This window comes from Schistocerca nitens, chromosome 2 (assembly GCF_023898315.1).
Source record: "Schistocerca nitens isolate TAMUIC-IGC-003100 chromosome 2, iqSchNite1.1, whole genome shotgun sequence".
In the NCBI taxonomy this organism is placed as follows: Eukaryota; Metazoa; Arthropoda; class Insecta; order Orthoptera; family Acrididae; genus Schistocerca; species Schistocerca nitens.
The window spans coordinates 981991015-982017018 of NC_064615.1; positions in this window are offsets into that span (position 1 = coordinate 981991015).

Here is a 26004-nt window from a genome sequence, read left to right on the forward strand (position 1 = left end):
AATCGAGGGGTATGAAAGGGAAGCAGTGGTTGGGAAGGAAGTGAGACAGGGTTGTAGCCTATCCCTGATGTTATTCAATCTGTATATTGAGCAAGCAGTAAAGGAAACAAAAGAAAAATTCGGAGCAGGTATTAAAGTCCATGGAGAAGAAATAAAAACGTTGAGGTTCGCCGATGATATTGTAATTCTGTCAGAGGCAGCAAAGGACTTGTAAGAGCAGTTGAACGGAATGGACGGTGTCTTGAAAGGAGGGTATAAGATGAGCATCAACAAAAGCAAAACGAGGATAATGGAATGTAGTCGAATTAAGTCGGGTGATGCTGAGGGAATGAGATTAGGAAATGAGGCACTTAAAGTAGTAAAGGAGTTTTGCTATTTGGGGAGCAAAATAACTGATGATGGTCGAAGTAGAGAGAATATAAATTGTAGACTGTCAATGGTAAGGAAAGCGTTTCTGAAGAAGAGAAATGTGTTAACATCGAGTGTCGGGAAGTCGTTTCTGAAAGTATTTGTATGGAGTGTAGCCATGTATGAAGTGAAACATGGACGATAAATAGTTTGGACAAGAAGGGAATAGAAGCTTTCGAAATGTGGTATTACAGAAGAATGCTGAAGATTAGATGGGTAGATCACATAACTAATGAGGAGGTATTGAATATAATTGGGGAGAAGAGGAGTTTGTGGCAGAACTTGACTAGAAGAAGGGACCGGTTGGTAGGACATTTTCTGAGGCATCAAAGGATAACCAATTTAGTATTGGAGGGCAGCGTGGAGGGTAAAAATCGTAGAGGGAGACCAAGAGATGAATACACTAAACAGATTCAGAAGTATGTAGGTTGCAGTAAGTACTGGGAGATGAAGAAGCTTGCACAGGATAGAGTAACATGGAGAGCTGCATCAAACCAGTCTCAGGACTGAAGACCACAACAACAACAGCAACGGTATGTGAAGATTAGAACTCAAATATCAATCACTCCGAAAACACGTCGACGCAACTCTCAAATACTCTCGAGAAAATCGGGTTTCTAATCTTCTGTGCGTATTTAATTCCCTACAGTAAGATATATTTTTCGACTGGAGCGCGACTGTGAGACAGAGTGTTTGCCTGCCACGTGGAGAACCTGGGTTCGATTCTTGACCGAAGCAACAAAGCTGCATATCTAGCACCATTCCGCGAAGAGTAAAATACATAAAGATGAAATTATTAACTTGTAATTTCTTAAAAATGTAAACTGTCTTTACTAATAATATGTTGTAAAAGAATGGTAACTAAGAGTTTATATTTGCAATGAAATCTGGATTGGCGATGTCCCAACTGACTAACTCATTAACTGGCTCATCGTCGGCCAGCCTAAACCATTAAGAATAGAAACCTGAAATTTAGAGACAGTGTTGATCTTATACTGTAGGCATCGTTTAAGAAGGGATTTTTCGATATTCGTCCCTAAGGGAGTGAAGTACGGAATGAAAGGTTTTCTTAAAATATGTCGCTATATTGGAAATTTAGAATCTGGACCTACGAAAGTTGGTATTTGGTTCCTCGGTCGGAAATAAAGAACTACATGTTTAAAAATTTTTTGAATTTAATCCGTATAAACGAAAATTGTTGGTGAAAGTTGTTTTGCAAATAAACCACTATTAAACAACGACTAAGGTGTGGTTTACAGCTAGATCTATTAAAATCTGCATTTGACTTCTCGGTTAGAAATTAAAAAATATATGTTTTATTGTTTTTGGAAATTCAACCCCATATTTCATTATGAAAGCCTTTTTTAAAGCTAAATCTGTGCAAATTTGAATTTGGCTTCTTGGTTAGAAAAAAAAAGTGTTTCACTGTTTTAGGGAACTGAACCACAATGGAGGTGAAATAGGTAATGAAAGTTTTTATGGAAATATTTCATTGTGCATGCATTTTTGAAATCAAATCTATGAAATTTGTATTTGGGTTTTCTGTTAGAAAAAAAAGAGCACGCGTTTCACTGTTTTTAGATACTCAACGTTTAAGGGGGTGAAACAGAGGGTGAAATGTTTTAGGAAAATATTTCATTGTGAAAGCATTTTTAAAGCTATATCTATGGTCATCGTTATTTGGCTTCTCGGTTAAAAGTGAAGAAATACGTGTTTCGCCCTTTTTGTAAGTTCAACCCCTACGGGGGTGGATAGAGCGATACTGATTTGAATACTCATCATCGTGCAGCCCAGACTGCTACGGATAAAAACTGGAAGTTTGGAGAGGATGTGGTTCTTATAATGCAGACATCGTTTAAGAGGGGATTGTTCAAAATTCCACTCCTAAGAGGGTGACATAGCGGATGGAATGATTTTTGTGTATATATCGCTACTGTGGCAAGTCTGAAGCTAGAACTACGAAAATTGGTATTTGGTTTCTCAGTGAGAGATAAAAAATACGTGTTTCAGCAGTTTTTAATATTCAACCACTGAGGGGGTAAAATTAGGGATGAATTTTTTTAAGAAAATATTTCGTTATATTAAAAAAATTTTAAACGTGAATCCATAAAACCGATATTTCACTTCTTGACAAGATATAAAGAAACGTTTGTTCAGGGAATGAAGATCCCACAAAAAGTACCACACAAGAACGCAGAAGGCATGATTAACAAAAACCCTGCATTGCAGTTACCGGAATCGTCTTTTGGTCAAAAGTACGTTCGACAAAGACCATGTTTCAATGATCTTATTTACCGTTAAAAGTTTACAAGGTGTTGCAATTTATTAACGACATAAAAACTGGATTAAACAAAAAACAATCTATGCAGACAATACCGTCTACGCGAGCGAAACAGTGGTCGCTAAGCTAGTTAAGAATAAGAAGACGTCCATTTTTAATAAAAATGACACATGTGTGTTAATTAGCATATATTTAATGAATTTTATATTTAACTGGCATAACTATTCTGACTGAAGGAAAAATAGTAAACAAATGTAATGACCGGAACGAGAATCGAACCAGCGACCCATTGATTACCATTCTCGAGCACTACCGATTTTTGCCATCTGTATGTATTTTACGCTTCACCTAAGTTCTACTGTAACATGCCTCTTTGTCTAAAAATTTGCATTCGCTGGTAACTGATGCTGTTCATTTTTGGAACACAACCTGCGACCAGCTTAAAGACAAAAGTGATGACACTTTCTGCAGGACCTGACCATCATTTTGCAGGACAATGCTCAAGCACGTACAGTGCAAGCTGTTACTGATTTGTTTGACTGAGGGGGCTGCTAAGTGCTATACCACCTATTCCACTCCCCTGACTTAGGCCCTCGTAAGTTCAACTGGATTTCTAAACTGAATGAAACACTTCACGGCATTCGCTTCATAACTGCTACAAATTCGTCCGGCAATAGATTGCACCGCTCGAACTGTCAACACAACTGGCACTTCTAAGAGTATCCTACGATTTCCACATCGCTGGCAACGGGTTATACACAATGTTGGTGATTACTTTGAAGGTCGGTAAAACTTTGAACCCCGCATCTATTTTGTCCTAGCTGTAAATAAATAGTTGCCACTATTCAAGTTCCAACCCTCGTGTATGATACACCAATTGGGGTGGCATTATTAAAACAAAGGCGTTTTTCGCTGTGGCATGACCTTCATTGAAGTTTGCATCATCAACTTTCTCCTCTGAGTATGCAAATATTTTTCCGGCGCCCACCTACGTAGGGAGTAATGATCATCATAATAAAATAAATCAGAGCTCGTTTGGAAAGATTTCAGTGTTCGTTTTTTCCGCGCGTTGTTCAAGAATGGAACGGTAGAGAAAGATCTTGAAGGTGGTTCGATGAATTCTTTGCCAGGCACTTAATTGGGATATGATACACTTTTTTTTAACAAATCCTATGCACCCATGTGTGAAAGCGCTTCCGATGATTCAGGAATTTTGCCGACCTATGCCGAAGCGTTCACTCACAGGTAGCGTTGCACTGGCGCAGACGTCTGAAACTGCATTTCACTGCTCATGCGGCACACTGCCAAAGCGATTCCGAGAAAAAAGAAGGTACATAGCAACATTGGAAAGTAACTTACATCTGTCGCTGCACGCTAAGACACTGCACAACGAGAGTGGCTCATTGTCGAAAGAGAACATGTTACGGGTTTCCTGCAGACGCTATTCTGCTGACCTACAGGTATCAGTGTGTGGTTGAAATGGCGCGACATCTAGAAACGTACTCCAAAATTGATGTACGCGGGAGATGACCACATATAACGTCCAACGTCGCGTCGACCCGTAGTACACTACTGCCCGTTAAAATTACTACACCACGAAGATGACGTGCTACAGACGTGAAATGTAACCGACAGGAAGAAAATGCTGTGATACGCAAATGATTAGCTTTTCAGAGCATTCACACAAGGTTGTCGCCGGTGGCGACACCTACAACGTGCTGACATTAGGAAAGTTTCCAACCGATTTCACGTACACAAACAGCAGTTGACCGGCGTTGCCTAGTGAAACGTTGTTTTGATGCCTCGTGTAAGGCGAAGAAATGCGTACCATCACGTTTCCGACTTTGATAAGGGTCGGGATGTAGCCTATCGCGATTGCGGTTTATCTTATCGCGACATTGCTGCTCGCGTCGGTCGAGATCCAATGACTGTTAGCAGAATATGGAATCGGTGGGTTCAGGAGGGCTATACCGAACGCCGTGCTGGATCCCAATGGCCTCGTATCACTAGCAGTCGAGATGACAGACATCTTATCCGCATGGCTTTAGCGGATCGTGCAGCCACGTCTCGATCTCTGAGTCAACAGATGGGGACGTTTGCAAGACAACAACCATCTGCACAAACAGTCGACGACGTTTGCAGCAGTATGGACTATCAGGTCGGAGACCATGGCTGCGGTTACCCTTGACGGTGCATCGCGGACAGGAGCGCCTGCGATGGTGTACTCAACGACGAACCTGGGTGCACGAATGGCAAAACGTCATTTTTCGGATGAATCCAGGTTCTGTTTACAGCATCATGATGGTCGCATCCGTGTTTGGCGACATCGCGGTGAACGCACATTGCAAGCGTGTATTCGTCATCGCCATACTGGCGTATCACCCGGCTTGATGGTACGGGGTGCCATTGGTTACACGTCTCGGTCACCTCTTGTTCGCATTGACGGCACTTTAAACAGTGGACGTTATATTTCAGATGTGTTACGACCCGTGGCTCTACCCTTAATTGGATTCCTGCGAAACCCTACATTTCAGCAGGATAATGCACGACCGCATGTTGCAGGTCCTGTACGGGCCTTTCTGGATACAGAAAATGTTCGACTGCTGCTCTGGCCAGCACATTCTCCAGATCTCTCACCAATTGAAGACGTCTGGTCAATGGTGGCCAAGCAACTGGCTCGTCAAAGTAGTACACGCCATCCAAGCTCTGTTTGACTCAATGCCCAGGCGTATCAAGGTCGTTATTACGCCCAGAGGTGGTTGTTATGGGTACTGATTTCTCAGGATCTACGCACCCAAATAGCGGGAAAATGTAATCACTTGTCAGTTCTAGTATCATATATTTGTCCAATGAATACCCGTTTATCATCTGCATTTCTTCTTGGTGTAGCAATTTTAATGGCCAGTAGTGTAAGATGGCGGTGTTAATTTGGCCAATGCCATTTACAGACGTGGCTATTGCTGATCGGAAACTCAAGATCTTACACTATGCGATTTTCATCTTTTCAGCAAACTCCAACGCCATTTGAAGATAAATTCATTTTCCAACGATGGGACGTTAACAGAAAGGTTCTCGAAAGGCTCCGTGACCAAGATGTGGATTTGCATCGCCGCGGAATCGAGCGATTTGCTAGGACATTCCTATCGGAGATTTCGCGACTACGTTGAAAAATAGTGTCATGTATCTGTGTCACTTGGAATAGTAGTGCGACATTCAATGAAAGTTACTTGGACTGCTATATTAACGTGCAACTTACTTTTTTTAGACCCCCCCCCCCCCCATTTAATACGGTAAAACTCGTGGAAAGACCAAGAGTTACAATTGAACAATATGAACTGAAGATTATTACATCATAAATAGAGATTTATCACAATAGCAGTAAGCGAAAAATACTGTACATTAAAAGAGTGTAGCAAGCCGATAACAATGGAGAAAATTAAAAGAACACAAATTCTCTGCCTTCACATCCTGCCAAGAAAGACGTGTCATTAAAACGTCGAAGAGTAGTGGTAACAACAGTGACGATGTTTATGAACAAAAAGTATAATTTTTTGCCAGATTTCGATTGACCGGTGGCATGAAATTATTGAGTAGCCGATAAGTTGTGGGAAATAGTATAAAATTTTTTCTCATCAAAATGTCTTGGTTTATTAGTTTCTGTTACATAAGGGCTATTTGTAATTGATAACACACTGATGTGACAGATGTCATGGGATAGCGATATGCAAATGTACACATGGCAGTGGAATAGCGTACTCAAGGTTTAAAAGGGCAGTACACAGGCGGAGATGTCATTGTTACTGAGGTGCTCCACGAGAATAAGTTTCCGACGTGAGTACAGCCGCACGATAGTGATTAACAGACTTGGAACGCTTAATGGTACACTGCTGGCCATTAAAATTGCTACGCCAAGAAAAAACGCAGATGATAAATGGGTATTCATTGGACAAATATATTACACTACAACTGACATGTGATTACATTTTCACGCAATTTGGGTGCATAGATCTTGAGAAATCATTACCGAGAACAACCACCTGTGGCCGAAATAATGGCCTTGATACGCCTGGGCATTGGGTCAAACACAGCTTGGATGGCGTGTCCAGGTACAGCCGCCCATGCAGCTTCAACACGATACCACAGTTCATCAAGAGTAGTGACTGGCGTATTGTGACGAGCCAGTTGCTCGGCCACCATTGACCAGACGTCTTCAATTGGTGAGAGATCTGGAGAATGTGCTGGCCAGGGCAGCAGTCGAACATTTTCTGTATCCAGAAAGGTCCGTACAGGACCTGCAACATGCGGTCGTGCATTATCCTGCTGAAATGTAGGGTTTCGCTGGGATCCAATGAAGGGTAGAGCCACGGGTCGTAACACATCTGAAATATAACGTCCACTGTTCAAAGTGCCGTCAATGCGAACAAGTGGTGACCGAGACGTGTAACCAATGGCACCCCATACCATCACGCCGGGTGATGGCGATCACGAATACACGCTTCCAATCTGTGTTCACTGCGATGTCGCCAAACACGGATGCGACCATCATGAAACTGTAAACAGAACCTGGATTCATCTGAAAAAATGATGTTTTGCCATTGGTGCACCCAGGTTCATCGTTGAGTACACCATCGCAGGTGCTCCTGTCTGTGATGCAGCGTCAAGGGTAACCACAGCCATGGTCTCCGAGCTCATAGTCCATGCTGCTGCAAACGTCGTCGAACTGTTCGTGCAGATGGTTGTTGTCTTGCAAACGTCCCCATTTGTTGACTCAGAGATCGAGACGTGGCTGCACGATCCGTTACACCCATGCGGATAAGATGTCTGTCATCTCGACTGCTAGTGATACGAGGCCGTTGGGATCCAGCACGGCGTTCGGTATAGCCCTCCTGAACCCACCGATTCCATATTCTGCTAACAGTCATTGGATTTCGACCAACGCGAGCAGCAATGGCGCGATACGATAAACCGCAATCGCGGTAGACTACAATCCGACCTTTATCAAAGTCGTAAACGTGATGGTACGCATTTCTCCTCCTCACAACAACGTGTCACCAGGCAACGCCGGTCAACTGGTGTTTGTGTATGAGAAATCGGTTGGAAACTTTCCTCATGTCAGCGCGTTGTTGGTGTCGCCACTGGTGCCAATCTTGTGTGAATGCTCTGAAAAGCCGGCCATTGTGGCCGGGCGGTTCAAGGCGCTAGAGTCTGGAACTGCGCGACCGCTACGGTCGCAGGTTCGAATATTGCCTCGGGTATGGGTATGTGTGATGTTCTTAGGTTAGTTACGTTGAAGTAATTCTAAGTTCTAGGGGACTGATGACCTCAGAAGTTAAGTCCCATAGTGCTCAAAGCCATTTTTTTTTGCTCTGAAAATCTAATCATTTGCATTTCACAGCATCTTCTTCCTGTCGGTTAAATTTCGTGTCTGCAGCACGTCATCTTCGTGGTGTAGCAATTTTAAAGGCCAGTAGTGTAGTTGGAGATAGACGCATGGGACATCCCATTTCGGAAATCGTTAGGGAATTAAATGTCCCAGGATCCATAGTGTCAAGACTGTGTCGAAAGTACCGAATATCAGGCCTCACCTCTCACCACAGACAACGCCTTGGCCGACGGTCTTCACTGAACGGCCGAGAATAGCGGCATTTGCGTAGAACTGTCAGTGCTAAAATACAAGAAACTGCGTGAAATAACTGCAGAAATAATGTGGCACGTACGACGAACGTATCCGTTAGTTCAGTGGGGCGAAATTTGGCGTTAATGGGCTGTGACAGCAGACGACCGACGCGAGTGCCTTTGCTAACAGCACGATGTTCTCTGCAGCGCCTCTCCTGGGTTCGTGACCATATCGGTTGGACCATAGACAACTGGAAATCGTAGCCCGGTCAGAGGAGTCCCGATTTCAGTTGGTAAGAGCTGGTGGTATGGCTAAAGCCTGACGCAGACCTCACGAAGCCATGGACTCTAAGCCGGCCGCGGTGGCCGAGCGGTTCTAGGCGCTTCAGTCTGGAACCGCGCGACTGCTGCGGTCGCAGGTTGGAATCCTGCCTCGGGCGTGGATGTGTGTGATGTCCTTACGTTAGTTATGTTTAAGTAGTTCTAAGTCCTAGGGGACTGATGACCTCAGCTGTTAAGTCCCATACTGCTCAGAGCCATTTGAACCATGGACTCTAAGTTGTCAACAAGGCACTATGCCAGCTGGTGGTGGCTCCATAATGGTGTGGGGTGTATTTACATAGAATGGACTGGGTGCTCTGTTCAGACTGCAAATGGTTATTTTCGACTACTTGGACAACATTTGCAGCCATTCATGGACTTCATGTTCCAAACAACGATGGAATATTTACGGATGACAATGCGTAATTTCACCGGGTCATAATTGTTCGCGAGTGGTTGGAAGAGGATTCTGGACAATTCGAGCCAATGATTTGGCCACCCAGAACGCCCGACATGAATCCCTTCGAACATACAGGGTGATCAAAAAGTCAGTATAAATTTTAAAACTGAATAAATCACGGAATAATGTAGATAGAGAGGTACAAATTGACACACATGCTTGGAATGACATGGGGTATTATTAGAACAAAAAAATACAAAAGTTCCAAAAAGTCAGACAGATGGCTCTTCATCTGATCAGAATAGCAATAATTAGCATAAAAAAGTAAGACAAAGCAAAGATGATGTTCTTTACAGGAAATGCTCAATATGTTCACCATCATTCCTCAACAATAGCTGTAGTCGAGGAATAATGTTGTGAACAGCACTGTAAACCATGTCCGGAGTTATGGTGAGGCATTGGCGTCGGATGTTGTCTTTCAGCATCACTAGAAATGTCGGTCGATCACGATACACTTGCGACTTCAGGTAACCCCAAAGCCAATAATCGCACGGACTGAGGTCTGAGGACCTGAGAGGCCAAGCATGATGAAGGTGGCGGCTGATCACACGTTCATCACCAAACGACGCGCGGAAGAGATCTTTCACGCGCCATCTGTCGGACATTTTGTGAACTTTGTTTTTTTGTTCTAATAAAACCCCGTCATTCCAAGCACGTGTGTCAATTTTTACCTCTCTATCTACATTATTCCGTGGTTTATTAAGTTTTCAAGTTTATACTGATTTTTTGATCACCCTGTATATAGGACATAGTCAGGATATCGGCCCGTGCACAATGCACCAGCAACATTTTTGCAATAATTATGGACGAATATAGGGGCAGCATGGCTCAATAGTTCTGCAAGGAAATTCCAACGGATAGTTGAGTCCATGCCACGTGTAGTTGCTGCACTACGCCTGGTAAAAGGAGGACCGACACGGTATTAGGAGGTATGGTTCAAATGGCTCTGAGCACTATGGGACTTCTGAGGACATCAGTCCCCTAGACTTAGAAGTGCTTAAACCTAACTAACCTAAGGGCATCACACACATCCATGCCCGGTCGCGCGGTTAGAGACTCTAGCGCCTAGAACCGCTCGGCCTGGAGCCTGGCTATGAGGAGGTATCTCACGACTTTTGTCAACCCAGTGTAACCCTCGCTCATCCTCAATTAATTTCTGAACGGATATTTGTCCTTTAAAAGTTAGTTTCGAAGAAAGTCGAGCATCCCCCCTCTTCCTGTCTGCTTTCCATTGTTCACCCACAATAAACATTTTCTTCTATTCGTGCTGATCCTGCCACGATATAGTGCAGCGCTCGCAGATAAATCAACAATTTCTGACTTTCTTTTTGGATTCGATGCCATGACAGCCTGGCCTCTATACATTCAGTAGCATTTACTAGCGCACACTAGGTGGTGCGACTAATCACATGCGACTCCTCCTGTTCCCTTTAGCGCGTGCTTTGCTGTGCGCATTAAGGAATGTGCCAACGGGAACTAAAGGCAGTTTTTTGCCGCAACTCCCATGCTGGCATACCGCTGCTCGCTGGGGGCCTTATCCTGTAGGTATTCACATCGCTGAGTGCTTTACTACATCTGAATCTACATACATACTCAGCAAGCCACCCTATGGTGCTTGGCGGAGGGTACCTTGTACTAGTAATAGTCATTTCCTATCCTACTCCATTAAAAACAGTACGAGGGACAAACGACTTTCGGTACGCCTACGCACGAGCCCCAGTTTCTCATATCTTTGTGCCCCTTCTGCGAAATGTGCTTTGTCGGCAGTAGAATTGTTCTGCAGTCAGCTTCAAATGCTGGTTCTCTAAATTTTCCCAACAGTATTTCTCGAAAAGAGCGCTGCCTTCCCTTCAGGGATTTCCATTTGACTTCCTGAAGCATCTCAGTAATATCTGGGTGCTGATCGAACCTATCGGTAACAAATCCAGCAGTCCGCCTCTCAACTGCTTCGATGTCTTCCTTCAATCTGACTTGGTGGGGATCCCAAACACTCGAGCAGTACTCAAGAATTGGCAGTACTAATTTTCTGTATGTGGTCTTTTTTACAGATAAAATTCTCCCGATAAACCAAAGTCGATCATGTGCCATCTCTGTTAGAATCCTTACGCGCTCGCTCCATTTCACTTCGCTCTGCAGTGTTACGCCCAGATATTTAATCGAATGACTGTGTCAAACAGCACTACTAATGCTGGATTCGAACATTACAGGTTTGTTGTTACCACTCATTTGCATTAACTTACACTTTTCTGCATTTACAGATGGCACCAACTATAAATTTTGCGTAAATAATCACGCATCCTCCTACACTCACTCAACGACATATTTCCGGCACACGGTTTTATTCTTATAGGAAGTATTTTTCCTCCTCCTGGTGTCTATCCATGAGTCACTGTCATATACAGCTTGTTAAAAGAAACCTGGTCTGGAAAGTATTTCGTGCACTTTAAGATAGGCAACTCATTTTCAATAATGTAAGTTGGCTTGCCTATTGTAGGATCATGCAGTATGTTCTGGGCGACTTTCATTTTGCCCTGCCTGCTGCTACGCTATTGTTACTACACTAAAAAAAAATCACATTACGAACTTCTTCCTACGTTCAGTCGGAAATCTTTTAGATGTCAACAACCACCTAGTTCTTTGGAGCAACGTGAAGATACGTAACAGAGTGAGCAAAAAAGAGATTGCAAAGCGAACAGGATTAAAATTTTAGTTCTTCACCAAACCATGTTTTTTTTCAGAAACTATTTTACCAACCTTACTATTATTCTTTACTGATTTATTTACTTTATTAGAATTCGTCGTCCTATCAGTTTGCATACAGATAAAATGCATACGACAGTAATTATTGAAATAAAAGTACATTTTTAACGTACTATGTTTCTAAATACGAATGCAAAGTATAAAATAATTTCTCCTAGTCCCATACAGATTTCTAAACCCATACATATAGTCTTAAAAATATTCATTGTGAATTTTTAATAGCCTTGAAAATACTTGTAAGATTTAAAATGAAAAACGTGACGCCCGCAATAAATAACAATTACCTGAACAATCTTTACATCAATTATGTATTGCATGCTCCCACGTATTTCGTTTTAAATATTACAAGTATCTTTATTAAAAATCCACAGTCACAAATTTTCGAGATTATCTGCATGGGGTTAGGAGAAATTATTTAATACCGCGATTTTTACTCAAATTTAGAAATGTAGTATACCGAAGTTTTATTTTTCGTTTAAATAATTATGTTCTACCATTTAGTCTTGTGTATGTGAAATTTTTCAATGGATTTTAAACATGCTGATGAGATTATATGAGACACATTTTAAATTTCGCGTTTATTTAAGTGTCTTTTCAGCTGCTGATATCTCAAACAGGGGCGTTACACATACACACCAATAACATATCAGTCTTTTCGTAATTTTTCTAATAAATAAAATAAACAACAAGGAAAATAATTTTACATAGTATTTTATGATTTTTTTAAAAAATTCAATACTAGTTTCAAACCTGCAGCTGCGCCCTCGTGTGTGTGTGTCACTTCTCCTCCTCCCTATCTCTGATGTCCTCACCCCTCTATGCGCATCATCTGCTCCCCATCTCTCTGTCCGTCATCCCCTCACCCTTCTCTCTGTCTATCGCGTTCTCCTTCTCCTCCTCCTTTCTGACAATCTCCCCCTCCCTTTCTCCCTGTCCATCTCCTCCTTCACTTTCTTGCCATCTGTCTCTCCCTACCCCTCTCTTTGTTCACCTCCTCCTGCACCCTCTCACTGTCCAACTCCTCCTCCTTCCTCTCTCTCTCTCTCTCTCCACCTCCTCCTCCCACCTCCACCTCTCTGTGTCCTCCGTCCCCCTTTTCTCTGTCCATCTCATCCTGTCCCTCTCACTACTCATCTCCTCCTCCTCCTACTCCTCTTTCTCTACTCACTTGTGTCCATGCTCGTCTACACGTATCTGTCTTGAAACACGTTCTGGTACTACCCACACAGCACAGTGGTCGTGGAGGGCAGCCTAGATGTCAGGCATTAGCAACCTTTTTCATCCCCACCCTCAGCCCTACTGAACAGGCTGACAAGAAAGCGAGTTGATATTACATTGTGATCCAATTCTGTGCTTTGTTTAAAATTTCAATTCACGGCTCATAGATAATTTAGTTTACAATCAGTTCCAAATTTGCATCGAACAGACAGAAAAAGAAGAAAGCGACTTAAAGGAAGCGTGGTAAAAAAACTGCTGAATGCATATAGGAATCAAACACAGGTCTTCCGTTTCGCAGCCAATTTCCATGATCTATACCATCACGGCTAGTGTTATAGGTTGAGAACCGTATGGGTAGATGAAAAACTGACAGAAGTGTCTTTTCTCGAGTTATCGGGCCTCATATGTGATGATGAAAAATTCTCAGTTTACAATTTTTTAACTACATCATTAATTATGAATCAGTTGCTTATCATAAACTTCAGTGCTTCTGGGTTTCTGAAAAAGGTAGAGAGGTGGCGGAGGGACAGTGAGCCAAAATATATTAGTCCTTCATTCTGGGTGATACATGGTCCTGGCGGAGGTTCGAGTTCTCCCTCAGGCATGGGTGTATGTGTCTGTCCTTAGGATAATTTAGGTTAAGTAGTGTGTAAGCTTAGGGACTGATGACCTTAGCAGTTAAGTCCCATAAGATTTCACACACATTTGAACATTTGAACATCTGGGTGATACACAGACGACGAGGCTAACTTGAGCTTCATCGTTCGACTATGTTCGAGGACTACTTCTTGTTAGTCAAAAATAAGGCGAAAGCAACTATCTAGAGGCTCCGTTGAGAGACTTTCCACCTCCCTGGGTCTTCGCCCCAACTACCTACGAAAGAATTCACCTGACAGTAGAGACGTATTTCTGTACTGAGTTGATGTTTTCGAGACCTTCAAATCAACAGTATGAGGGACGGAATCGAGAAACGAACCCAGCACTAGGGGAGCATCATAGCTACGAGAAGAGAATAAGTATCTAATAATTTCTGACCGCTAGTCATCTATAACAAAATCTTTTAATATAGCCAGAAAACGAGTACGAACTCTAGCATTAACGTCCTGTGATGAAGAAAGAAGGTAGGAATTAACCGAAAAATTACGTTCTGCGCGGTAGTGCTACGCCTGATTACGAGTTAGTGGTTCGTCTTTTAATACATTTATCCACAGTAAGGCTTGCTCTTTGAATAGAGCATTTCCTTTATTTCGGAACAATAGCTGGGAGCTTAATCACTGTGCTAACGATGTTGCGAAACGAAACGCAAATCACCGCTCCCGTCTGATGCTGACAGTCTGCTCCCGGTATTTAAAAATTGTCCGTATTACATCCGGACCGTGCGGCGCGCGCTTAAATGTTCCGAACGAAAAATTGTGCGCACGGAAAGAAATTACCTTCATTACTCATCGGATTACAAAGCCCCTTCAGCACCGCCGGGCCTTAATGAAATTTCTGCGGCTCCCCACTCCTCCCGCAGAACTTGCTTAAGTCTCTCTTTAAAATACTCGCAGGATAAACGTGCGAACTGAGAATTTCAGCAACGCAGCGGAAGTATAAGCGCCGCTCGCGAGAGGCTGTTATTTATTCTATGTAATTTCATTTCGATAATTAGTAATCAGCGGAGCTTGCCGTTTCAATATCTGACGCTTTGATTACAAGCCCGTAAAATAGTGGGCGTGTCTCACCGACGCCGCGAAACCAGAGTCCTAATCGCATTTCGCGATTGTAATTAAACGCTGCTTTGATGTATCTCGCACACGTTTGTGGCTAGTCAAAAACACATCACAGTGCGATTTCTCGTTTTCCGATTCTAAAAAATAAGTGGCGGGGCACAATTACTTGGTCTCTCGCCTCCCAGTGCGTAAATTGCTCACTGGTCACTTGGGACTGTCACACTCCCTTCCCCCCCCTCCCCCTTCTCTCTCTGTGTGTCTGTCTCCCCACAAACACAACTACCCACGAACCTGTGCACGCGCGCGCGCGCGCACACACACACACACACACACACACACACACACACACACACACACACACACACACACACACACACCACTGCCATGTTGCTACTCATGACTGGACGTTGTTGTTGCTGTTGTGCTGTAATGGTCTTCAGTTGATGACTGGTTTGAGGGAGCTCTCCATACGACAAAATCCTGTATAAGCCTGTTTATCCCCGATAGACTATTGCAACGTACATCCCCCTGAACCTGTCTACTATACTCGTACCCTGGTCTCCCTCTACAATTTTTCTTTCGGCACTTTACCTTCAGGCGCTGATACAGTAAGTGATTTAGGGGAATTGTGGTGTCACTGCCAGACAACACACTTGCTAGGTGGTAGCTTAAATCGGCCGCGGTCCATTAGTACATGTCGGACCCGCGTGTCGCCACTGTGTGATCGCAGACCGAGCGCCACCACACGGCAGGTCTCGAGAGACGTACGAGAACTCGCCCCAGTTGTACGACGACGTTGCTAGCGACTATACGGACGAAGCCTTTGCTCTCATTTGCCGAGAGACAGTTAGAATAGCCTTCAGCTAAGTTCATGTCTACGACCTAGCAAGGCGCCATTAGCCTTAGATAGCTTGTATCTAAAGAGTCGCACTTGTATCGCCACAATCTCCAGATGTCTCATCAAGAACGATGTATATAAAGGATGGATTAAAAGATAAGTACCATAGGAGCTACGTACTTTTCTTTATAGCATTCATTAAGTCTCCTGTTTCAGACCTCACTCCATCCTTCGTGAGTTAGCGCGTGCATCTTGGCCGCCTCTTTCAATTAGTGTACGTAGTGTTGGCAAGTCTGCCGACACAACAGGAATAACAATAAAAGTACACCATCCAGTCACATCAATACCTATCACGAGCCTTGAATAACCACCTTCTGCAATACGTATAGCAACGAGTTGTGAGGGAAGAGAGTCGGTGAGGTGCTGGAAGGTACAGACAAGGATGTGGAGCGTTGTCGATTCATCTTCGTCTACATGTATACTCTGCAAATCACATTTAAGTGCCTGGCAGAGGTTTCACTGAACCACCTTCGCAATAATCCTCTATTACTCCACTCACGAACAGCGCGAGGAAAAATGCGAGAAACTCATCCTTCTCAATGATGTCCACCCCAAATCCTGTATCATGTCCGTGACACTCCCTGTGGTGTTACCGCCAGACACCACACTTGCTAGGTGGTAGCATTTAAATCGGCCGCGGTCCGTTAGTATACGTCGGACCCGCGTGTCGCCACTGTCAGTAATTGCAGACCGAGCGCCACCACACGGCAGGTCTAGAGAGACGTACTAGCACTCGCCCCAGTTGTACAGCCGGCGTTCATAGCAATGGTTCACTGACAACTACGCTCTCATTTGCCGAGACGATAGTTAGCATAGCCTTCAGCTACATTTGCTACGACCTAGCAAGGCGCTGTATTCAATTGATATTGAGATTCTATTAATGTATCATCAAGAGCGATGTTCTACAAATGTGGATTAAAGTTAAGTATTCCAGAAGCTACGTACTTTTCTTTATAGCATTCATTACGTATCCTGTTTCAGACCTCACGCCAGCCTGCGTGAGTTAAAGCGCGTGCCTTTCGGCTTCCTCTCATTGTGTCTAGGCTGTCTGGTCTAGACACAACACTCCCTCCCATATTTCTCGACAATGCAAACCGTGCCGCCCCTCCTTGAACCTTCCCGATGTACTCCGCCAATCCCATCTGGTAAGGATCCCAGACCGTACTGCAAAAGACGACAGACAAGCGGAGTGCAGTCAGTCTGTTCAGTAGATCCGTCGCACCCTCCAAGCGTCCCGCCACCAAAACGCAGCCTTCCGCATAACATTTTATGTGTGTTCTTTCCAATTTAAACCGTTCGTAACTGCAACTCCCAGGTATCTAGTTGCATTCACGGTGTTTAGGTTTGACTGATTTATCGTGTAACCGAAGACGGCTATTCAGATCGTCTCCCAAATCGTCTGTACAGATAAGGAACAGCAGAGGACCTACAACACTACCTCGAAGAACGCCAGAAATCACTTCTGTCTTATTCGACGACTTTCCGTAAATTACTATGAACTGTGACCTATCTGACAGGAAATCATGAATCCAGTCGCATAATTGACACGATGTTCCACAAGCATGCGATGTCTTTATAAACCGCTTATGAGCTACAGTGCCGTTGCCAGTGGCGCTAGGTTTCTCCGTTCAAAATCCATGGCGAGAACATCCCGATCGAGGTGGTCGCATGGATTCTCGATTGCGTTTGAATCCGCGGTGTTTGGTGGGCAGGGGAGTATGGTAAACTGATGCTTGTGCTCTTCGAACCATGCATGTACTCTGAGTGCTGTGTGACGCGTTTTATCGTCCTTCTCGTAGATGCCGTCGTGCCATGGAGAAACAAATTGCTAGTTGCGGTGGACACGGTCCCCGAGAATAGATGTACATGTGTGTGGATCCACTGGTCCTCCCAGAATGATGAGATCACCCATTGAATGCTAGGAAAACTGGTCCCCCAGGACAGATGCACACATGTGTTGATCCACTCACGAGATCACCCAGACTACAACGCATTCTCCTCCGGCCTGGACCCTTTCGCCGATTGTTGCACGGCGTTTTCTTTCAGACATTTGACGGCGTACACTCCAATAGCCATCTGCCCGATGGAGTACAAATCATGACATACCGGGTGATCAAAAAGTCAGTATAAATTTGAAAACTTAATAAACCACGAAGTAATGTAGATGTTGTTGTGGTCTTCAGCCCTGAGACTGGTTTGATGCAGCTCTCCATGCTACTCTATCCTGTGCAAGCTTCTTCATCTCCCAGTACCTACTGCAACCTACATCCTTCTGAATATGCTTAGTGTATTCATCTCTTGGTCTCCCTCTACGATTTTTACCCTCCACGCTGCCCTCCAATACTAAATTGGTGATCCCCTGATGCCTCAGAACATGTCCTACCAACCGGTCCCGTCTTCTGGTCAAGTTGTGCCACAAACGTCTCTTCTTCCCAATCCTATTCAGTACTTCCTCATTAGTTATGTGATCTACCCATCTACTCTTCAGCATTCTTCTGTAGCAGTAATGTAGATAGAGAGGTAAAAATTGACAAACATACTTGGAATGTCATGGGGTTTTATTAGAACAAAGAAAAACAAAGTTCACAAAATGTCCGACGCTCCAAAATATTGCGCCGAAGGTAACATTTTCCCATCTTCAACGGTGGTGCCGCTAAGTGCGTATGGACCTCTGCAGCAGGCGCCTGGTTCAATGCACCCATATTGACTGCTGTTCATCGGCGACGAAAGCTAGAATTTGCACGCCAGTATCGCAACTGGACGTCCACTGAGGGACGGCAGGTGGCCTTTTCAGATCAATCCATCGGACTGACAGCAAGGCGTGAAACACCCGACAGCAAACACCCTGCAACAATCTTCGGAAGGGTCCAGGCCTCAGAAGGCAGTGTTATGGTCCGGGGTAATGTTTACATGACGTTCCCTGCATGATCTCATCATTAAGGAAAGCACAGTGGATCAACACAATTATGGATCCATCCTTTGGGGGCCGTGTCCATCCCTAGATGCAGCTTGTTTTTCCTCTTCTCGACAGAATCTACCAGCAGGACAATGCAACGTGTCACATAGCTCTCAGTTTACTTGCGAGATTCAAAGGGCACGGGGATGAGTTTAGCGTACTTCCAAGGCCACCCAACTCATCGAATTTAACCCCAGTTGAGAATATGTGGGACCACCTGGATTGGGCTGTTCGCATCATGGATCCTCAACCGAGAAATCTAGCGCAGCTTGCGATGGCACTGGAGGCGGAATGGCTGCACATTCCTATTGATACCTTCCAGAAAGTCAATGACTCTCTTCCTTAATGTCTCACAGCAATCCATGCTGCAAAAGGTGGTATTCAGGCTTTTGAAAGATGGTCACATTAATGTGACTGGACAATGTATTTTCCCCACAGGAGATCACGGGCCTTTTATACAAAAATACCCAGAAAATATTCGTGAAGAAAATCTGAAATTTTTTGTGGAGTTCTGGTTCATCATGCATATTGAGTCCACTGATTACTCCACTCAGCTCACCGACACTGGTGCAAGACGCAAAACAGCCGACGAAAGCTCTCTACCTGCATGCGGAACTCATTTCGTTAATTTCAAGCAATGAAAATGTTAGCGTTGCACTAGACTGAAGCAGTGGATTTACGACAATGGCCTCAAAATGGTTCAAATTGCTCTAAGCACTATGGGACTTAACATCTGAGGTCATCAGTCCCCTAGACTTAGAAACTACTTAAACCTAACTAACTTAAGGACACCACACACATCAATGCCCGAGGCAGGATTCGAACCTGCGACCGTAGCATGCGCGCAGTTCCAGACTGAAGCGCCTAGAACCGCTCGGCCACAGCGGCCAGAAAGGCGATTACTCTTCCTGAATATTTAGAAAATAAAAAAATAGAATAGCATCTACACATGGTTAGTTGTTGTTTGTGAGTTTTTTCCGTTGTGTTTGTATTATAAGTTTTCGAAATACAGTAGCCTGATTAAAACAAAGGAGCAACAAATCATAGCCTTACCTTACGTACAGTGAAGAGAGAGTTAAAGGGATCTGGAACTTACCTGTAAAATAAGAAATGGAGTAATTAGCTACGAAACAAAATACATACAGCAAAATATGTTCTAACATACGCTCATACTAAAATACTACGTACATAGACTTCGGCAATGTGGAGCTTTCTACTTACTACTTCATTGTCTAAATAAATTTGGCAAATATCAGGTGGCCTCAACTACGTGGTAATAATTACCATCGTTAATAAATTTTAGATGTACAGCATAGTTCGATTGCGAGTGCAGTATCCTTGTGTACAGTAACACGGAAGCATCTCCTGTCCGATGAGTTTCGGTCTCCTGTCGACATAACAGAGAAGTAACTTACGTGGACCTGCAACTGATAAAAAAAAACTGCAAAAGCAACGAACTCTAGCAACTTTGAAGCAATCAAAATTTACACGATATAAAATTGACGCGAGCATTCAGATTTATCAGCATTTCATATAGCAACACGACTGTGAACAGATACTTGTAGACTGTGGCCAATTGTGCTTGTAAATGCGACGAATTCTGTTTCTTTCAGTCATTTCCGCCTACGTTAGTGTAGTCAGCCGTTCAGTTACTTTTTTCATTGGAGCGGTGACTGGGTGGGTATCTAACTCGTTTTCCTGTGGTTTACAGGTCGGATTTGCTGTCGGCAACAAGTTCAGTCCGCCTGTGATGGAAATCTTTACCTGCGATGTACGTTCTCTACAGGGTATGAGAAAGCAAGCCATCCACATAGGATACAAACTCGAAAGTATCCTGTGCTGAACATAATTTATAATTCTCTAGAATTCATTGCCATTCTTGAGACTTGTTCGCCAAAATTTAGCTTTAGAGGGGCAGCATTGAGTGTCGTGACGCATACCCCAATCAACTTCCAAAAAGTAACAACACTGCCCGCCATGGACCAACGGTGTTATTGACCTAATGCTGGACGTAATTCTCCTTTTTAGCAAAGAAGTGCAAATAAAGGTAATAGAACAGATCTGCACGTACGGCACTTATAACACAAACTGCATGTTACAAATGATGTCTTATAAACAGAGCGTATTAGTTGGACTAATTTAGAGAATTACACTACTGGCCATTAAAATTGGTACAATGAAAAGAAATGCAGATGATAAACGGGTATTCAATGGACAAATATATTATACTAGAACTGACATGTGCTTACATTTTCATGCAATTTGGGTGTATAGATCCTGAGAAATCAGTACCCAGAACAACCACCTCTGGCCGTAATAACGGCCTTGATACGCCTGGGCATTGAGTCAAACAGAGCTTGGATGGCGTGTACAGGTACAGCTGCCCATGCAGCTTCAACACGATACCACAGTTCATCAAGGGTAGTGACTGGCGTATTGTGACGAGCCAGTTGCTCGGCCACCATTGACCAAAGGTTTTCAATTGGTGAGAGATCTGGAGAATGTGCTGGCCAGGGCAGCAGTCGAACATTTTCTCTACCCAGAAAGGCCCGTACAGGACCTGCAACATGCGGTCGTGCATTATCCTGCTGAAATGTAGGGTTTCGCAGGGATCGAATGAAGGGTAGAGCCACGGGTCGTCACACATCTGAAATGTCACGTCCACTGTTCAAAGTGCCGTCAATGCGAACAAGAGGTGACCAATGGCACCCCATACCATCACACCAGATGATACGCCAGTATGGCAATGAGGAATACACGCTTCCAATGTGAGTTCACCGCGATGTAGCCAAACACGGATGCGACCATCATGATGCTGTAAACAGAACCTGGATTCATCCGAAAAAATGACGTTTTGCCATTCGTCGTTGAGTACACCATCGCAGGCGCTCCTTTCTGTGATGCAGCGTTAAGGGTAACCGCAGCTATGGTTCCGAGCTGATAGTCTATGCTGCTGCAAATGTCGTCGAACTGATCGTGCAGATGGTAGTTGTCTTGCAAACGTCCCCATCTGTTGACTCAGGCATCGAGACGTGGCTGCACGATCCGTTACAGCCGTGCGGATAAGATGCCTGTCATCTCGACTGGTAGTGATACGAGGCCGTTGGGACCCAGCACGGCTTTCCGTATTACTCTCCAGAAACCACCGATTCCATATTCTTCTAACAGTGATTGGATTTCGAACAAGCGAGCAGCAATGTCGCGATACGTTAATGCGCAATCGCGATAGGTTACAATCCGATCTTTATCAGAGTCGGAAACGTGATAGTACGCATTTCTCCTCCTTACACGAGGCATCACAACAACGTTTCACCAGGCAACGCCGGTCAGCTGCTGTTTGTGTATGAGAAAGCGGTTGGACACTTTCCTCATGTCAGCACGTTGCAGGTGTCGCCACCGGCGCCAACCTTGTGTGAATGCTCTGAAGAGCTGATCATTTGCATATCACAGCATCTTCTTCCTGTCGGTTAAATTTCGCGCTACAGATTCAGATCAATTTAACCGTGAGGACATAAAATGTGAGAATTTCAGCTTCAACAATCAGACCCCTAGACAAGAAGAACTGGAGCCCACTCTGCGTGAAAAGATAAGTTAACTAGAAGGTTTATTGTAATCTTCGCTCCTCTCAAATGTTCATAAAAGACTAATATGGACAACAGCTGTAAGTAGAAATTAGGGGGAAGATCACAACCCGCGGAGGATCGACGATTGCTGGGACAAGCAGTAGAGCGGCAACATAAATTTAAAGTGTTGGGCAGAAAATTTCGAAAGACCCGTTCTTGTATGATTACCAAATCCCCGAACAAGCAGTAGCATCAGCCACATCCATTAAATATCTGGGAGTGTGCGTACATTTAAAGTGGAACAAACCTGTCGAAAGCCCGCCCGGTTAGCCGCGCGGTGTAACGCGCTGCTTCCCGAGCGGGAAGGCGTGCCGGTCCCCGGCACGAATCCGCCCGGCGGATTAGTGTCGAGGTCCGGTGTGCCGGCCAGCCTGTGGATGGGTTTTAAGGCGGTTTTCCATCTGCCTCGGCTATTCCGCCTCAGTTACACTATGTCGGCGATTGCTGCTCAAACACTGTCTCCACGTACGCTTACATCATGCCACGCAAACATTTGGGGTTACACTCGTCTGGTATGAGACGTTCCCGAAGGGGGGAAGGGGGGGGGGTCCACTGGCGGCCGACCCGCACAATAACCCTGGGTTTGGTGTGGGACGGTGGTGGCGTGTGTGGGCTGATGTGGCCTGTTGTTGGGTTGTGAACCGCTGAGGGCTACGGCAGGACGAAGCCTCTCCGTCGTTTCTAGGTCCCCGGTTTAATACACAATACACACAATGCACACACAACCACTTGAAATTAATCCTACAAGTGTCAGATGCAGAGGAAGAATTTTCAAAAAAATGGTTCAATTGGCTTTGAGTGCTATGGGACTTAACATCGGAGGACACAAGTCCCCTAGAACTTAGAGCTACTTAAACCTAACAAACCTAAGGACGTCACACACATCAATGCCCGAGGCAGGATTCGAACCTGCGACCGTATCGCGGTTCCAGACTGAAGCGCGTAGAATCGCAGGGCCACACAGGCCAGCAGAAGAGTTTTCGGGAAAGCAGTCTGTCAACAAAGAAAGTAGCTTGCAAAACATCCGCTCGACTAGTACTTGAATATTGCTCGTCAAGATAGGACCCGTATCAGGCAGGACTGAAAAGCAAATAGATAATATCCAAAGAAGACCAGCACGCTCCGTCGTACGTTCACTTAGCAAGCAGGAATGAGTCACGGATATGCTTAGCCAAATCCATTGACAGACGCCAGAAGAGAGAGAGTTGTGTTTCGTGTTATGGTCCTCTTTTAAAATTCCGAGGGCGCATGTTCGTAGAGGAGTCAACCAATATATTGATTCCTCTACATAGGCTACGTGAAGGTAAGATTGAAAGGATTCGAGCTCGGACGGAGGGTAACCAACAATCGTTCTCCCAGCACACGATTCGCGACTCCAACAGGAAAGGGGGTAACTGACAGTAGTACACAAAGTACCCTTCGTCACACATAATGAGTTGGTTTGCGGAGAATAAATGTTGGTGTAGACTAGAAAAAGGGGACGGCAACTGCATTTGCAGTAGTCGATCTACATCTACATCTACATTTATACTCCGCAAGCCACCCAACGGTGTGTGTTGGAGGGCACTTTACGTGCCACTGACATTACCTCCCTTTCCTGTTCCAGTCGCGCATGGTTCGCAGGAAGAACGACTGCCGGAAAGCCTCCGTGCGCGCTCCAATCTCTCTAATTTTACATTCGCGATCTCCTCGGGAGGTATAAGTAGGAGAAGCAATATATTCGATACCTCATCCAGAAACGCACCCTCTCGAAACCTGGACAACAAGCTACACTGCGATGCAGAGCGCCTCTCTTGCAGAGTCTGCCACTTGAGTTTGCTAAACATCTCCGTTACGCTAACGCGCTTACCAAATAACCCTGTGACGAAACGCGCCGCTCTTCTTTGTATCTTCTCTATCTCCTCTGTCAACCCGACCTGGTACGGATCCCACACTGATGAGCAATACTCGAACGAGTGTTCTGTAAGCCACCTCCTTTGTTGATGGACTACATTTTCTAAGGACTCTCTCAATGAATCTCAACCTGGCACCCGCCTTACCAATAATTAATTTTATATGGTCATTCTACTTCAAATCGTTCCGTACGCATACTCACAGATATTTTACAGAAGTAACTGCTACTAGTGGTTGTTCCGCTATCATATAATCATGCAATAAAGGATCCTTCTTTCTATGTATTCGCAATACATTACATTTGCCTACGTTAAGGGTCAGTTGCCACTCGCTGCACCAAGTGCCTATCCGCTGCAGATCTTCCTGCATTTCGCTACAATTTTCTAATGCTGCAACTTCTCTGTATACTACAGCATCATCCGCAAAAAGCCGTGCTCTAGGCTGCTGTGACCAGGAATGCACGGGTAGGATCGTACGGACATCACCGAAGTAACGGTGCTCCTTCCTCAAAGACGAGGGCAGCTTCTCAATCGGAATGCGAGAGTCTTCCACGCTGGACGGGACGTGAGTCTTGTCTGCTCGACTGAATAAACTATCGGGGTTACGACCGCTCGGAGTCGGTATCTAAGGCTCATTACGAAAACCACGCGTGCCTCAGAACTCCTGATAACTACTTGTCGATACGACGACGTGAATGCGTAGCAGTGAGATCCCCTCGCCGTTTCGGGAGGCGCCCTCGACCGGAATGTTGACAGGGGCGTAAAGCCTGGCGCCATACGCGACGGAGTGGGCGCTCGACGCCAGTAGCCAGTTGCTAACAGCAGGCGCCCAGCTCCGCACAACATATCGGGAGGCCGGGCGGCCAACACAAACACAAACAACGTGCGCCACCCTGGCCCACAAGTTTTGTTTATCAGGGGGCGCCGCACGCCAAACAGAACTTGCGATTTGCATTTAAATCTCACCTCGGCGCCACCAGACCTGGCCTGGCAACTCGGGCCGAAACTCGAATTGCTTTTCAATTACTTGGCCGGCGGGGCCAAGCTTTTCCGGCGCGCGACTCGTAAAAGCCTAATGACTAATTCCGCAAATTCGTTACTCGGCCGCCGCCGGCTGCGAGCACTTCGCGCATCTAATGAGAAATGCATTAGGCCCAGACCTGAGCGGCGCCTCGGCCGTCCGTCGCCGACGCGACGCGACGCATTAACGCCGGCCGTAAAATAAATTAACGCCTCGGCCAGGCGGGCACCCGTTCGTCCCCTCAACTACCGGGGAGTCGCAGCGGCAGCGCGCGACGGTCAACGGGCATGCGCGCAGACGACGTAGCTGGTTCTGATGTAAACACGCTGCAGTTCGCTCTTCTTGACATAGCTACACGACTGGCCATTAAAATTGCTACACCACGAAGATGACGTGCTACAGACGAGAAATTTAACCGACAGGAAGAAGATGCTGTGATATGCAAATGATTCGCTTTTCAGAGCATTCACACAAGGTTGGCGCCGGTGGCGACACCTACAACGTGTTGACACGAGGAAAGTTTCCAACCGATTTCTCATACACAAACAGCAGTTGACCGGCGTTGCCTGGTAAAACGTTGCTGTGGTGCCTCGTGTAAGGAGGAGAAATGCGTACCATCACGTTTCCGACTTGGATAAAGGTCGGATTCTAGCCTATCGCGATTGCGGTTAATCGTACCGCGACATTGCTGTTCTCGTTGGTCGAGATCGAATGACTGTTAGCAGAATATGGAATCGGTGGGTTCAGGATCCCAACGGCCTCGTATCACTAGCAGTCGAGATGACAGGGATCTTATCCGTATGGCTGTAACGGATCGTGCAGCCACGTCTCGATCCCT